General features: G+C 40.1%; 1 long non-coding RNA gene across 1 annotated transcript in view; it reads right to left on the bottom strand.

The window, feature by feature from the left end:
• LOC110213614 (uncharacterized) overlaps nucleotides 1-8,857 on the bottom strand; it is a 33,210-nt gene extending 24,353 nt beyond the window's left edge. The window contains exon 1 of the long non-coding RNA XR_002326056.2: nucleotides 8,770-8,857. This is a non-coding gene — a long non-coding RNA (uncharacterized LOC110213614). The remainder of the gene's footprint in view (nucleotides 1-8,769) is intronic.
• Between the last annotated feature and the right edge of the window lie 8,034 nt (nucleotides 8,858-16,891).

Genomic DNA, 16,891 nt, shown 5'->3' with positions numbered 1-16,891 from the left:
ATCGGGAAGGTACAGACTTGAAATCACCCAATGGGAAACTTTTTGGCCAATAGAAAAGCTGCTTCATTGGACTGACAATGGGAAGAGAGAATGGTGTGGAGTGACAGGTGGCCTGAGGCTGGGAACTGTCCGCCTGGGGCACAGAGTGGAAGGAGCAGCTGGTGCCTGGGATGTGGGATGTGGGGAGCTTTAGAGAAACAGGGTATATTGCAAACAAAAGATGAACAGGCCCTGCCTGTGAAGAAGCTGATCAGTCCCTGAGCTTCAGCCCTTTCAGACTTCAGCTAGGGCAGATAACTGGTTGTGCTGTCATCATGTAACCTAGATAGGCATATTTACTGTGACTAGCAGCAGCCTCTTTCTGAGGGAGTGAGACTGGGTGACATCCTGGCAATGAATCTCAGTGCTGCTCTGGGACAGCGCTCCTGCTGTTTTCTTGAGCTGTTGCTGCTGCTCTCTTTTATTGTTATTTAACTTTGGAGTGTGTACCTTGTCTTCACAACTAAATTGCAAGCTCCTTTAGGTCCAAGGATCTCCATACTTTAATCTTGCAAGCACCTAGAGGAATGGCTTATACAGTGGCTGTATAAATATTTGATTGGATCTGTACCTCTGTGTGCTTCAACAGCAAGTTTTTAAAGCCAGATGTGGTGACACATGCCAGTGATCTCAGCTGCTGGGGAGGTTGAGGCTCTTGGGTTTCCTGAGGTCAGGAGCTGGGAGTTTCAGGGACTATACCAATAGGGTGTCTGCACCGGCTGGCATCAATATGTTAATACTCTGGGAGCAGGGTACCCAGCCCCCAGCCCCTGGCTGCTTGAGGAGGGATAAACCAGACCAGATTAAAAAGAGAGCAAGTCAAAGCTTCTGTGCTATTCAGTAGTGGAGTCAAGACAGGGAATGGCTTCTGTACTTCCATCTGGGACTAGGGAGACCCAGGTTTTTTTTTTTTTAGAAAGTTGTAGCAGGGCAGCTAGGTGGCACTGAGGGGGCAGGTAGTGGTGCAGTGGATACAGCACCAGCTCGGTATTCAGGAGGACCTGAGTTCAAATCCAGGCTCAGACATGTGTGACCCTGGGCAAGTCATTTAATCCCATTGCCTAACCAAAAAGCAAAAAAAAAAAAGTTGTAAAGTGCTTACTATGTACTCAGTAATGTGCTAGGTATGGAGGGGTGGTGGCAGAGAGAAGCACAAAAGAAGTAGGTGTCAGAATCCCTGCTCTCAAGAAGTTTACAACCTAGTTTTGTAGGTAACATGGAAAGTTACAGATACTGGATAAGAGAGCTGACATAGTGCTGTCCAAGGGTCCTTCCAGTGCTAATATTCTAGAGGTTATGATTTTAAGTAGGAAAACAATAGAAGGTAAAATAAATTATTCAGACACTGCTGGCAGAACCTGGAAGCTGAAGAATTGTTGGGGTGCTGGGGTGGGGGGAGGGAGAGGAGCTGCCAAAGGGAACCCATTCCCACAGAAGAAGCAAGGCTATAGAGAACTATCTTCTTTCCAGACCCACTTCCTGGGAAATTGCATTTACTTTCCCAGCTTTAACTCTTACTTCTAAGCAAAAGACTTTCAAGTTGATGTCTTTAACACACATCTCTTCTATGATTGATACATTTCCAGTGACTGAAAGGATATCCTTACTTTGATATTGCACAGGTACCTGAAGCTCAACATGTCTAAAAATGAAACAATCATCGTTCCTTGCAAACCCCCTCTTCTTCTTGACTTCTTTGTCTTTGTCAATGGCACCAATTTCCCTCCTACATTTCCATGCTCATCACCTTAGAGCCATCTTTGACTCCTTCTCATTGTCCCACATTATCCAATTAGCAGCCAGTCTTATCAATTCTATTATTCACACTATTATTGTTATTGTCCTACTTCAGGCCTTCTTTACTTCTCACCCAAAATACTGTGGTAATGTTTTAACCTGTCTTCCTGCCCTTATCCTGTACTACTTTAATCCATACTATCCTGTAAACTGAGGTACTTTCTCCAAGCAAAACCAGTTTATTAACAGTGACATGTATAACTGTTAACAAAGAAGGTCAGACTGGCAACCTCAGTAAAGCCAAAGACCCCCATAAGAAGGGGGGGGTCCCTTTTTATTGTCTTGCAGGAAAGTCTGAGTAGTTGAAGAACATTTCAATTGGCTATACTTAGGAAAATGCTTGGTATTCAGATGTGGCTAATCACTCTCCTCTCTGTCAATTAAGAAATATTAGTTGTTTTATGGGACTCATCTGCTTCTTGTAATCTTGGCCAGGAGACCTGAACCACTTGGTTTGATCTCCATGAAGGGGAGATCAGACTTCTTCTGAGGCAAGGATAGAAGACTTTTCTTTTGTGGAGGGTGGCACCAGGTGAAGCTGGTTGGGGTTTACAGACAACAAGCAGATGTGCCAGGGGCTAACTTGCATGAGTGATGACAACATTCCCTTCCAACCATACCTTTACACTAGCTGGAAGGGGCAACTTCATTCTTGATTTTAACTCCATAACTGAGAAATGTGGCTTGACAAAATAGGGAATAAGGTCAATTACATAATAGAATCAATACAGCAGAAATTACAGGTAATAGAAATGTTTAATTTTTCACATAATACACAATTCTAATAATGCCATTCCAATGCTCAAAAGGCTTTAGTGAATCCATATTGCATACTACATTATTGAGAAGCTCCTTAGCCATTCAAAGCTCTCCACAATCTGCCTCCAACCTACCTCTCCACACCTATTTCACGTTATATTCCTGTGCCCTCAAGAGATGTATGTTCAGTCAGATTGGGTTACTCACTGTTTTTTGAATACTCCCTTGCTTTTTTCCTGCCTTTGTGCACAGTACTCATTATTCCAATCTATTCCTTTGTCATCTCTACTTGTTCAGATCTTACTGGTCCTTCAAAGCCCAGCTCACATGCTTATGCTTCCTAAAAGTCTTCCCTGAAACCCCTTGTTGTTAGTAACCCTTTCACATCTGAATTTGTACCATTTTGATTATACATTCTCATTTATCATATTCAGATTTGTTTTACATTTATTTCTGTGCATATCTTACTACCCCTAGGAGATTATAAATTCCTAGTGGCCAGAGACATTGTATTATTTATTTTTCTATCCCTCCTGGGTTTAGCATAAGGTCTCTATATGTACACACTCCCCCTCTGTCTCTCTGTCTCTGTCTCTCTCCCCCTCTCTCCCCTCTCCACTTTTTCCCTCCCACTTTGGACCTATGATTTCCCTAGTGTAAGGAGTTTTCTATGAGAAAACCCTCTCTAAAAATGCAGATCCACAACCTAGCTATAATTTGCCATCTTAGAGAGTTGCCTGGGACATGAAAGGGTCAAAAAACCAGGATGTGTCAGAGATGGGACTTGATCTCAGGTATTCCCAACTCCACAACTGGCTTTCTAACTTATTATGTTATGTTGCTTCCGCTGTATATAATTATCACTTAGTAAATGTTTGTTGAAAGAATGAATGATTGATCCCAGCCACCTTCCCTTGGACATGCTGCAGAGTGTCAATGTTTCTAAAATGTGGTGTCCAAAAAGGAAAAGGTTTGACCATGGACTGACCAACAGAGATTAAAATGGAATGTTTACTTCTTAGTCCAACAGTAATAACTAACATTAAAACAGCATTTTATAGTTTACCAAATTTATCTATGTGGCAGCTAGGTGGTGCAGTGGATAGAGTGACAGGCCAGCAGTCAGGAAAACTGGTCTGCATGAGTTCAAATTTGGTCTCAGACACTTAACTAGATGTGTGACCCTGGGCAAGTCACTTAACCCTGTTTGCCTCAGTTCCTTCATTTGTAAAATGAACTAGAGAAGAAAACGGCAAACCATTCCAGTATTGTTGCCAAGAAAACCCCAAGGTGGGGTCATAAAGAGTTGGACATGACTAAAATGATTGAACAACACCAAAACCAACCAAATTTAACTATATCCATATCAATGCTCATACCAATATCTATATTGAACCATTTTGTAACATTTGTTCCATTTCTTGAACTTGTTGAACTCTTTTTGGAGTTTTCCTGACTCATGGCCTGTCAGGTTAGTGATTTCCCTTGACTTCCACATTAGCTGTACTTTCTGCACTCTGTCAATCTGGAGACTGGATGAATTTTCTTTCTATTTCTCCCCCTTTGATGAATTCTCTTCCTGGCCCCTCCTTCCTTGGTTTAAAAGTTATTCAATTCCAAAATGCCAGTTGGAGGACTGGCTTGTGTTTCTAATTTCAGTTCTATCAAAAATGGACTCTAATTACTACCTCAATAACCTAGCCTTTTCCCTTGGAAGAAGGGTAAGGAACATTTTTCAGGAGATTTAATTTATGGAGCCTCAGGATAAAAATCTCAGTGTGCCAGGCAGCAGGACCAGTGATTATTTAGCTGAAGTAGTGATGCTTTCCCAAATGATACAGCTTTTCTTTTGTCTTGGTAATTACCTTGTCTAATTAGGTCTTCGCTCTGATTTTTAGAACAAAGGAGATGCTAGTCCCACTGTACTGTGTCTTAGAGTTGACCACTTCTAAAGCATTGTGTCTAGGCCTGGGTGCCCCATTTGGACATGGGTAGACTGGAGTATTTCCACAGGAAACAGTTCAGAGAGAGAAGGAATGAAAAACTGCCATATGGGTGTTGGCCATCAGATTGGGGATTTTTAATCTGGAGAAGGGAAGGATTGGGGAGAGGAAGAAGGCAGTGGTCTTTAAATATTTGAAGTGTGATTGATTTGCTTTGTTTGGCTCCTGAAGGGTAGAAGTAGGACCAGTGTTTAGTTTGCTAGAGGAAGGCCTATTTCAGCTCCATTCATTTGGTCCCTTTGAAGGGAGGGATTATTTCACTTCTGCTTTTGTATCCACTGTGCCTAGCAAAGTGTCTGATACACACTAGGTACTGGTTAATTTACAAGATAAGAATGAACCCATCTGTAAGTCCCTTGAAGGCAAGGGCTGTATCCTTTTTATCTCAGGGTCCCCAGCATCTAGTATCAAACCTCATGTATGGCAGGTATTTAATACATGTTGAATTGTGTTGAAGAACTTCCTAACAATTAGAACTACTCCAACAACAGAATGAGCTGCCTCCAGAGACTGTAGATTTCCCATCATTGGAGGTCTTTAAACAAAGGCTAGGTGACTTGTCCGAATTATTGGAGTTGTACTTCATGTTGAGGCTAGAATAGCTCTAAGGTCCCTTCCATCTCTAAATTCTAAGATACATGCTCAGTTTTTCAGTGCCATTATAACTGAAACTATGACTGATTTAATTTGGAGGAATATTTTCAAGTTCATTCATAGCCCAAAGTTAATTTTCATTTAATTCTCACATTAATCTTGGAATTATAATTCCTATTTTAAAGATGAAGAAGCTGAGATAAAGCTACTGTGGCATGTCCATGATCATAGAATGAGAACTAACTAAAACATAACTGGCTGAAACATCATTGTCTTTAATGAATATTACTGAATTAAGAAATTGATTGACCAAATACTTGTATGTTTTGATGGTGCTAAATTGGGAGACCAAATATATCCTTTCTAATCTCTTGCTCACTTTTGTCAGGGTTCCACAACCTCTGACATAGGCATACCTGAGAGAATAGGGAAGGAGCTGAAGGGATGGAGAAAGCAGCTGCCATTCTAATCTCATGGTGCAAAGTCACAGTCACCTGGCCCTTTGGTGTATTCTGTGTGTAAGACCTCAGGCAAGTTGTAGCATAACCTAATGCACGAGACTTTCTTGAAGACCCACACAACAAGGAATAACACAAACACCAACACACAGGGAAAGTCACAAAGATAAACAGATTACAGAGCTAGAATAGAATGAATTTGCGATAAGGTAGTATGATGAAAGAATATTACCACCACCCCAAAGCCCTCCCCATCCCTGCCCAATTAGTGGTTTCTGAGAGTGACTGAGTTCTTCTGAAAGGAAAGTACTTTGTAAACTTTAAAGTTCCATATAAAGATGAGCAATTATGATTACTTTTAACATTGATTTTTTATTTTGTGTTCCAAATTCTTTCCCTCCCTTCAGCCCCTCCTCCATCCATTGAGAAGGCAAGCAATATGAATCTATTATATATGTGAAGTCATATAAAATATATTTCTGTTTTAACTGTGTTGCAAAAAAAAGTTAAAAATATGCTTCAATCTGCACTTAGAGTTCATTAGTTCTCTCTTTGAAGGTGATTAGCATTTTTATCATAAGCCCTTTGGAACTGTGGATCATTGTATTCATCAGAGTAACTCTTTCACAGTTACAATATTGTGATTACTATGTACAGTACTCTCTTGGTTCTGCTCATTTTACTCTTCATCAATTTATATAGGTTTTTCCAGATTTTTCTGAAACTATCCTGCATATCATTTCTTATAGCACAGTAACATTCCATCATAATCATACATCACGACTTGTTTAGCCATTCCCCTATTGATGGGCATCCTCTCAATTTCCAATTCTATGCCACCACAAAAAAATCTGCTATAAATATTTTTGTGCTTCTAGGTCCCTTCTCCCCGCCCCCCCCTTTTTTTTTAACTCTTTGGGATACAGACCTAGCAGTAGTATTGCTGGGTTAAAGGGTATATATATGTAGTTTTTTTAGTTCTTTGGGCATAGTTTCAATTTGTTCTCCAGAATAGTCAAAATCATTCACAATTCCATCAAACAGTATGTCAGTGTACCTATTTTCCACATTCCTTCCAGCATCTGTCATTTTCCTTTTCTGTTATATTAACCGATCTGATAGGTGTGAGGCAGTACCTCAGAGTTGTTTTAATTTGCATTTCTCTAATCAATAGTGATTTAGAACATTTTTTAATGTGAGTATTGATAGCTTTGATTTCTTTTTCTGAAAACTGCCTGTTTCTGTCCTTTGACCATTTATCAATCGGGGAATGGCTCTAATTTTTAGATATTTGGCTTAGTTCCCTATATATATTTTTTGCCATTATGCTTATTAAAAAGCTCTGGATTTGGAGTTTGAAAACCTGATGCCATCTCTTTGAATCTCAGTTCTGCCATGTTTTCCTTTTGTAACCCTGGAAAAATAATTTCACTTCACTTTACTGATTTATAAAATGAAGAGTTGGGACTAAATAATCTGCAAGATTCCTTCCAGCTTAAGGAACTCTTACAGCGATGTTATTTGGCTCTCTTGCCTTCATTCTTTTCAACAAACTAAGCTGTAGAGCATAAAGTATTAGGGCGAATTTAGGAACATCAGTCCAGAAGGTCTGGATCTCCCTGGTTTTATCTATTGCCTGTAGGCAGCTTTAGGGTCAGAGAGAGGCTGGTCTTGTTCCAGTTATTGGAGACAGCTGTTGCTCTCCCTCCTTCATTATGCTAACAACTTCCTTGAAGCATTTATAATCTTCCTGAAGTCAATAACCTAAAAGCCACCCTTACTAGTACTCCTTACTCCTGTCTTTCCATTTTCTCCCTCATGTGCTAGTGTTTAATATGCATCTGCAGCAAAATTTTCCATAAACAAGAAATAATGGGACTTGCATATAGGAGCATCTGGCTTATAGCTCTCCTTTTCCCATTTGTCCTTCTCCATACTGAAGCATTGCCCCTGGCTGAGGAATGAAAAGGAATGAGGAAATCAGTGAGCTTCTGTGATTGGTTCTGAGGCTTCTCATCCACTCAGTCTGCTGTGATGGAAACTGATGTGTCAGGGATTGGAAGGGCTGAAGGCTATGACACACTCAGGAGATGTGTGTATCTGTTCCTTCTGTGTGGGCAGTCTTGACAGGTGAACAGACTGGAATGCAACCATCATCCATTCTCAATAGCTTAGGCTTCTTTCTACCCACTCTGGAGAGAACTCTTCATTTCTTTGACATCTTGAAAATCAGTTCCTGGGCACTTAATGTCCAGATTCAGTGAACTGATGACTTTATAAAAAAAAAATCTAAATTGAGACTTCTCTCTAGTCAAACTAAATATTATTCCCCACTGGTATTGATCATTTCAGGGAGTTATTGAGGATTTCATTGATTCTGGAGACTGCTTTATTATATGGAAAAGAAGAGGGAAAAAAGCTCTTTCAGCATTTTTACTGAAAAGGGAAATTCTTGAACTTTTTAGGTCTTTGAGCCATTTGGGTGATAAACTATCTGCTCTGTTCCCTAGAAATTCTCCATCACTTAAAAAAAAAACAAAAACAAAATTACTATAGAGGCAGCTAGTTTTTCTCTGTTCACTTTGTTAGTTTGATGCTAAGAAAGTATTTATAATGAACATCAACACATTAATATTGACAGTCTCTCCTGACATGATGTGCCTTTTAATTTTTGTTATATACACATTAAAAGACAATCCTCCCTGTACTGGACTCCTCAATATCAAACATTCTGCATATAACAACTTCAAATAGTTTTTCCTTGATTTGTTTAGGATCATTGTTCCTAATAAAGCTGAAGGTTCAATGACCTTTTTTTTCCCATGCCATTTTGTCAAAAAATTAAGATATTGGTAATTAAGCATGGCATCAGAAATTAGCTACATACACCAAAAAAAGTAAAAAATTCCCAACCAGAGCTATAACTAGCAAGTCTAGTATCTGGACAAGTTTCAGAAAATGGGAGAACATGGGAGACAGAGACCGAGACCACGGCTGGGTAGGTCCTGGGTAATCTGCCACTGGGAGAGAGACCACCATTGGTCAGGTCGAAGGGCAGCTCACATGGACCTACCAGGATGGTCTCTGGACTCTCTCTTGGTCAATCAATGCACGCTTACCTTCATCTTCACTGTGGCATGGGTAACTTTTGTGCAAGCCCTCGATTTACATAGTTTGTTCTGGTCAAGAGTAGTTCCTACAGAGTTTGGCTTATGTCCTGAACTGAAGCTGATGAACCTTGTACTACTCCCAACCTCCATTACTTACGAGGCAAATAAAGATGAGGCAGCAGATGGGGGTGGGGGTGGGGTGAGAATTAACAAAGTTCTCCCAGGTTAAGATTAAGTCTTCTGACTGGCTATGTTTAGTGCCAATTTAGTGTTGAAACCTGAGATCCTATCAAAAATTATTCCAGAGGACAAGTGATGAAACATGATACCTACCTCCTAATAAACATATGATGAACTAAAAGTGAATAATGAGACATAGGTTTTAGACATTGCTAGTGATTTTAAAGTGCTCAGACCAACCATGGTCTCTCTTTCATTCCTCTCCAGGCTCCACTCCTGACTTTCTGGACTTTCTCTACTAAACCCCAGCAGCCTTCTGACCCTGGAAGATCACTTAATCTGCAGCCCCTTCCTCTGACTAATTGGTTCCTCCCAGAAACTTCATTTTTAAGGAAAGTGGCCACACCATGCATTTCTAATTCTTCATTGCTGTCTGGACTTTGCTCCTGACTCTCTAGACTTTCTCCACCATGCCCATGGGTGCACCTTCTCTTCTTTCCAGTTTTCAGCCTTTTAGCTCTCTTTTATGTATCTTCCCCCATTAGAATATAAGCTCCTTGTGGGAAGCACCCCTTCTTCTTTTTGCCTTTATTTGTATTTCTAATGCTTAAAACAGTACTGGAACAGAGTAAATGCTTCATAAATGTTTGTTGACATGACTTGTGGTGGGGTAATCCAAAAGAGAGTCGCTGAAGCATTTAAAAATGCATAGAAGAGAACAAATTGCAGTTTGGCCAAAAATACAAGCAGGTTGGCTTTGAAATAACATATTGAATTTATTATATACCTAATAAAAAAAAGTCAGCTCTTCATAATACAGATTCATAGCTTCACTTATAGTCCTCTTTTTCTGATCTACTTTGTTGCTGGAAATGCTGGAAATGCTTGTCTTATTTGGTGTTACTTAAGTCCAGATTTTTTTTTAAAGAAAGAATTCAACAACAATGACAGAGCAAAATCTGTGGAACCAGACAACTATCTGACCTAAGGTGGCATTCCTTATGACTTCAATTTAACCTCTTATGGGATCCCATTTCCACCTACTGGAGCTGTGTGATAGCTAGGTCTACAAAGCCAATATGACTCTCGAGATTTTCTCTGGTATTCAAATGAAGATGACCAGGAACAAAAGCTAAATGAAGAGTGTGAATACATTGCCTTCCCATCATCTCTCTTTTTCATTTTCTCCATTCATACAGACACTACCTTAGTTCAAGCCCTGATTACCTCTTATTTGGACTATTACAACAGCTTCTTGTTGGTTTTTCTGCTTCGAGTCCTCCCCATAGATGCCAAAGTAATTTTCCTGAAGTGTAGTGTTGGCCATGTTATCTCTCTACTTAATGAACTCTCTATTATCTCTAAGATCAAATATTAACTCCTCTATTTGACACATAAAGCTCTTCACAACCTGGCCCATTCTTATCTTTCCTATCTTCTTATACATTACTCTGCTCAATGACACATATTGAAAGATGGGGAAACTGAGGGCTGGAGGATTAAAATGACTCAATCAAGATGACACAGGTAGTAACTAGTAGAGCCAGAATCCAACTCTACATCTCACTCCAAATCAACGCTTTTTTAAAAGATTATTTATTTTTACTGTACCAAGTTGAGAAGGAGAATGGGAGACCCCTTATCCAAGAAAGGATTATCACAATGGTTGAGGTCATATGGTCCCATTGGCCACATAGTTTCCCAGAAGGATCCCAGGAGTCAGCCTAGGATTATAGTTTAGAGAAGCCAACTTTACTCTAAGGGCAGAATTAGCATATTCCATCTAGCTAGAGAATTTCTTTCAAACAAACAGGACAGAGAAGACAGATTCAAGGCAAGAGTGAGTTTCCAGAGACCATGGCTGTTGACATGTCCCTTAAGATGAATAAGGTGACTGTTGAAAGTCAGTCTCAAAAGTCTGAAGCCATGGGAAGGGATTTTATGGTCACCTAGGTATGTGTCTTTTTTGTTTGGAGGACCAAGAAGATAAGGGCAGAAATTCTGCAGTTCTGTGGTTTCCTAGATCATGGCTTCATAAACTTTTTCCACTTGTGACCCCTTTTCATGGTTCAGCATTTGCTGGTTTTGCATGGCCTGAGGGCATGCACAGTACAAAGTGTACATACTTTGTGTTCAGAACCAAGGCTGCAGTGAAGTTGTATGATGCAACACTGGCAAGTGCTGCCAGAAATACCTCAGATTCATTTTGTGTTTGATTTTTAATCAATTTTTGGTCATTGTCCATCCAGAAACCTTTTACAGATGCCACATTTTCACGAGCCCATAGGGGTCATGACCCACAGTTTAGTAAGCACTGTCCTAGATCATGAACTCCATGAGGGAAGGAATCATGCCTCATCTAAACTTTATGTTACTGGTATTATATAGAACAGTGCTTTGTACATAGTAGGCACTTAATAAGTGTGGTACGAATAAATGAATGAATCCAGGGTAAAGGAAGTAGTAGTAAGCTTTTTGAAATCCTGAGACCCTGAAAAAGGACTTTTGTGTATACGCGTGGGGGACAGAAGGGGGTGGGCTTAGGGTGTTTGCCACAGGCCTAGTTGCTATTGTTGTTGGTGGTCCTTCTTCTGAAAGAGCACCAATCATGAGAGTGATGCCTTGACTTGGAAGTGGATTGGATTTAAGTGAGCCAGAGCCATATAAAGTCATCAACCTCATTCTCTCCTCCAGAGTCATCAGAGTCCAGTGTTGCAAGACAAAAATCAAGATGACTGGCCATAGCCCAGGATGCAGTGGGGGACCTTGGCCTTTTAAAATGAAAGTCTTTCCCGGGTCTCACTTTGTCTTCGGCAACTCCCATTCAGTACTGAAGGGCTAGGCAAGAATTGAAACAATAGATGGCCTAGTTTGTCATCACAAAAGAATCAGTCTGGGAGGGGAAGACCCTCAGAGCTTTTGGCCAGAATAGAAAACAACTGCTATTTACTTTCACATTCTGGGTTACAGGTTGGGTGAAAAAATTCTTGGAGGACTGAGATGTCAAAAAGAATGATAAATTAATGAGAAATCAAGAGCTTAATCTTTACCATCCAATCCTGCAATATTGCAGCCAGCTGACTTTTAGGACACGACTGGGTAATGGTTAGAAGTAACTGATAAAGACCATGGCCTAGCTCCATGTCTGTTTACATGTTGGACCTTGATTAAGTCTCAAGACTTGTAAAAATCGTGAAAACTTCTCTTGTGATTTGTTTTCTTCTTCTTTTTTTTACAACTTTCTCTGTATTTCCCTATAGTGCTTAGCAGTACAACTATTTAACATATATAAAGAACAGCTGTTCCCTTCCCACACTCTGCCCCCCACAGGCAAAAAAGAAAGGAAGTACCTGTATCTTCACCTCTAGGCAAATCTGGGCTCTTAGGGAGGTTGCATTAGGTAGAGACCAATAGGGCAGCTCCAGTGAGGAAGGACAGTCATTCTGTCAACTACATTTGGAACTAACAGCTGTGGAGATTACTGCATGAGACACTGTGAACTTCGTGGGATTCTAGGATGGCCTGAGGGCCTATTCAGGGCATAAGGCCTTCTCGTATTTTTTTTTCCTCTCTGAAACATCTACATTCCTTATAATGTTGGGAACAGACTTAGCACTGTCGCATTTATTCTTCCTTCCAGTCTCTCTTTCAATGAAGTATTCCCACATGTGCAGTAGCTATTGATGTCGGGTTGCCACTTCCTGCCTCGCATAGGATGGATGGAATACTTTAGCAGCGTGCAGGCTTTACTACATCCTGAAGAATCACTCTTTGCTAAGGCTGAGCACATGACCTTTTTTTAAAAACCAGACATATCTCTCTGGAGTATCTGCCTCATAAAATCTCATAGAGGAACCCCATTTATTTTCCTTTTCCCCTGTTGTATTTATTGTGGAATGTACTGCAGGACTGTAGGAGTGTGATCTGAAAAACCTGAGACAGCTCCAGTTACTGACTTTAGGGAAGCCGTTGTTAGAATAAAGAAAGTTATTGAAAACCCAGATGACTTTTTCAAATACACATTAACCAGAACGTGGTGTTTGGGGTGGGGGTGGAGGGAACACTTCATCATTTCAAGTTAACGCCTGCTGAGGAATTGCTCCTGACTGAGATGAATGGTACATCTTCAGAGAGGTACCAGTCAATGGAGATCTGATGACTGTGGGTCAAAGATGGAAGGCCAAACTGAAAACAAAGGAATTTATTAGCATGCTAAGGAAGACTGCTCACTCATAGCAGCTTCAACTTCATAGGGTACAGATTTCGTTTTGATAACTTTTCAGATCCACTTACGGTATACAACCAATCAGAAGCATTCTGTGGTGATTTAAGATCAATAAGTAAAGCATTTCACAGTATAAGGAGGAATAGAGAAAGAAGGAATCGGCCAAGGGATAAAGATGGGGTGGATCCTGGGGAAATATTTTCCATGAAGTTGTCAGGGCTTGTTTTTGGAATAAGAAACTATTCAAGGGCAGGAGACAAAAGGAAGTAACCAAATACTTTTACAATTGCTAAAAAAATTAATTTAGATAAAACTGCAGGATTGTTTTAAAACAAGGACAACAAATAGTTGTCATGACAGCAGATGAAACTATCTGCTTTTCCATATCCTTGCATAGTTTATACATGTATTTTTTCTCCTTCAATAGCAGTTGGGCATTTTCTATTATTAAGCCACCAGGTGGTTGAGGGGTTTCTATATTGTTAAACCATCAAGGTGTTGTGAAATAATTGTGGTCTTTATTTTTCTCCCACATGCTTTTCATCTAATTGAGGCTACTGGATGACTATCAATGGGGACTACCACATTTGGAGTTCAGAACTTACAGTAGGAGAAGCACAGTCTCTGAGGGTTATAGATAGAACCTTGGAAGTAGTGGTAGGGGACCTCTGAGGATTCAACCTGCCAATTCAAGCAGAAGTTGGGGAATGCTGCTTTCTTCTTCTTCTTCTTCTTCTTCTTCTTCTTCTTCTTCTTCTTCTTTTCTTCTTCTTCTTCTTCTTCTTCTTCTTCTTCTTCTTCTTCTTCTTCTTCTTCTCCTTCTTCTCTTCTTCTTCTTTTCTTCTTCTTCTTCTTCTTCTTCTCCTTCTTCTTCTCCTCCTCCTCCTCTTGCTTTTTCTCTTTCTCCTCCTTCTCCTCCTCCTTCTCCTCGTCCTCTTCTTCCTCTCCTCCTCCTCCTTTATTTTCTTCCCTCACCACATGTGGTCCCTCTCTCAACTTGAGGCACCATATCCTTACATGTGGTTGCTCTCTCCATAGTAATATAATTTTTGGTTGTTTATATTTTGCAAGATATTTTGGGGTTTAAAGTCTAGATTTTAAAATTTTTTTATTAATTTTAATTTTAATTATTATAATACATATTTTTAAAAGTTGGGACAACTTACTTTTTGTACTGTGTGGTTTTTATTTAAATATAGCTCTGAAAAACCAGGCCTTTAAAAAACCCATTATGTTTCAAATCAAGCTCCTTGACTATGCCTTTAAACCTAAATCACCATGGCTTTCACTGAATAGCCAATAATAGTCCTTAGCCCATTGTGGCTCATTATTTAAGTTTTGATGGCTTAGAATGAGTGTAAATAGCAATTGCTTTCTGTTCTGACCAAAATATTTTGAGTCTTGCCCTCCTAGATTGATATTTCTGTGATGGTAAATTAATCTATCTTTTTGTTTCAATTCTTATCTAGCCCTAAGTCATTGAATGAACACTGCCTCATACAAACTGAGACCTGGGGAAAATTTTAATTTAGGAAGGCCAACATCACTCACTGAATCTTTTCCTCTTGTCACTGGACTTCAGTGACTCTGGAGGAGAGATTGAGGCTGATGACTTTGCACAGCTCTGCCTCACTTAAGTCCAATTCAAGTGCAAGTCAAGACATCACTCTCCTGATGTCATTGGTCCTCTTCCAGAATGAAGGACGAGCAACATTAACAATGTCAAGGTCACTCAAATGCACAGGAAGAGAAAACATAATGAAAACCCAATAATGGGGTTGCAAAAGGAAGATCAGCAGACAGGAGCCTAAGGTAGTCAAATCTTATTTGAGAATTGACTGGGATGCTTCTTCCAACAGGCATACAATCAGCAGGCTGGGATTTAACAAAAAAAAAAAAATTTGGTCCCTCTAAAAATCTTAAGGCAAATTTTGAGTCGATCCCCAAGGAGCACATATAGAAATCTAGGATCTCCTAACAGTTGTTTGAGAAAGTGTTTTCCTATTCCTACCTCTGCTGAGGCATCCCCTCAACTCCTGAATCACTGACTTCCTGCTCATACCATTGCAATGCCAAGAAAACTATACTCCAACTTACTCCCTGATGTAGGGAAGCACTATACATCTATGCCCTGAACAGAACTATTTCAGTATCTTTGCCTAGCAGAAGGCGGAAAGCAGGATTTATAGCCTCATATAATCAGATTCTACTTCCTCTCAACAACTAATCTACAGCTGGTCTGCTATTTCAATATTTAGTACCCCTTTAATCCCCCCACCCCATCCCTTATCTTCGGGAATGCTCAGTGGTTATTCCAGTCAAATGCACAGACATTTGGGACGGTCCACTTGTAGGCATGGGTATTGGAGGAGCAGACATGAATGGCTGATGACTATTTCCTTTCAGCCATGATGTCTCAGGGCATATTATTGTGGGGTAACATGGCTGCTGTACTGAAGTGCATAGATATATTATAGGGGTGCTCCTTGCTTCCTAAGGCTCTTTTTGCTAACCTCAGAGCATAACTCTCTACCTCTCCAGAGGGTCAGGTGGAGGGCATAATTCCTCTTCCCATCTGAACAAAAGCATGAGCTGGGCATGCTTGCATCTGAGATGAGGTCTCCTCTCATTTATGTTTTCTTTCTTTGATATTGTGCGATCTCAGATGGCAGTGGGGTCTTCCCCTTCGAGGCACCCAAGCCGGAGGATATCAGAGCAGTTGTGATGGCACCAGTAGCAGAGATAGACTATCCTAAAGGGAAAGAATCCCTTGAAGAGGGAGAGGGAAGGACCACAAGATAGAAAACTCCTGATTGACATTGATCACGTCAGACTCAATGGAGCTGAAATGTAAATGGCTGATTAGCAACCCTCAAAGAGAAACTGTTTGCAAATATTCCAATGAGGCTTTCATATTAGACTGTTTGTAATTGGTCTGTGATTCTTTTTTGCTTAGCATTCCCTTTTATGCTGGGAATAATCATCAGTTCCATACTTGGTTTATGTTGAACTCTGAGTATCTTTCTTACACTGAAATTCCTCTCCTTAGGTTAGAGCCAAAAACAGAAACCGAGGTAGGGGTAGAATTGAAACACTGAGGAACCTGATTCCCCTTTTGAGAAGGCAAGTAAACCCCAGGGGTAGGTAAAGGATAGAGATTGGTAAGGACTACCATTCCCTATGGCCTCAGCTGATAGGTGAGTGCCCAGCTAGCCACTAGGATAGATACAGCTACGATCCATAACCCTTGTATTGAGGTTTTATCTTTCTGTTTATAGTATCATAAACCTCATGACCAGAAAGTTGCCTGCTTTGTGAAGCAGGGCACTGACCACGCTGTCCTACCTTGTACATGCAACAAAGAATTGAGGGAATAGAGGAACCAATTGACAGAGAGGAATTGATAGTCCAAGGCAATATTTTCAAAAATGCTTTTAAATAAAAAGAAAAAAATCTGCAAATGAAGAGACACTTATCATTGTATAGAGTATTTATTCCTTAATTTATGCTGCTCTAGATGATTTATCTTTTTTTCTGTGAATGTCTCCTCTGTACTGATAATAAACTCCTTGAGGTCAGGTAGCAGGTTTTATATTTATTTAAATATCCCTACAGTGCCCTGAATGTGCAGCAGTGATTTGGCTGTATTGAAAATAAGACCAATGAATGGTCTCCTCCAGGCCAGTACTTTTTAATTGATTCTGTAAAATTTTATTTATTTTATTA

The sequence above is a fragment of the Phascolarctos cinereus genome, unplaced genomic scaffold (assembly GCF_003287225.1).
Source record: "Phascolarctos cinereus isolate Bilbo 61053 unplaced genomic scaffold, phaCin_HiC Scaffold_4;HRSCAF=312, whole genome shotgun sequence".
In the NCBI taxonomy this organism is placed as follows: Eukaryota; Metazoa; Chordata; class Mammalia; order Diprotodontia; family Phascolarctidae; genus Phascolarctos; species Phascolarctos cinereus.
The sequence above is the reverse complement of the archived record's forward strand: the minus strand, read 5'-3'. Positions and strand labels throughout refer to the sequence as shown.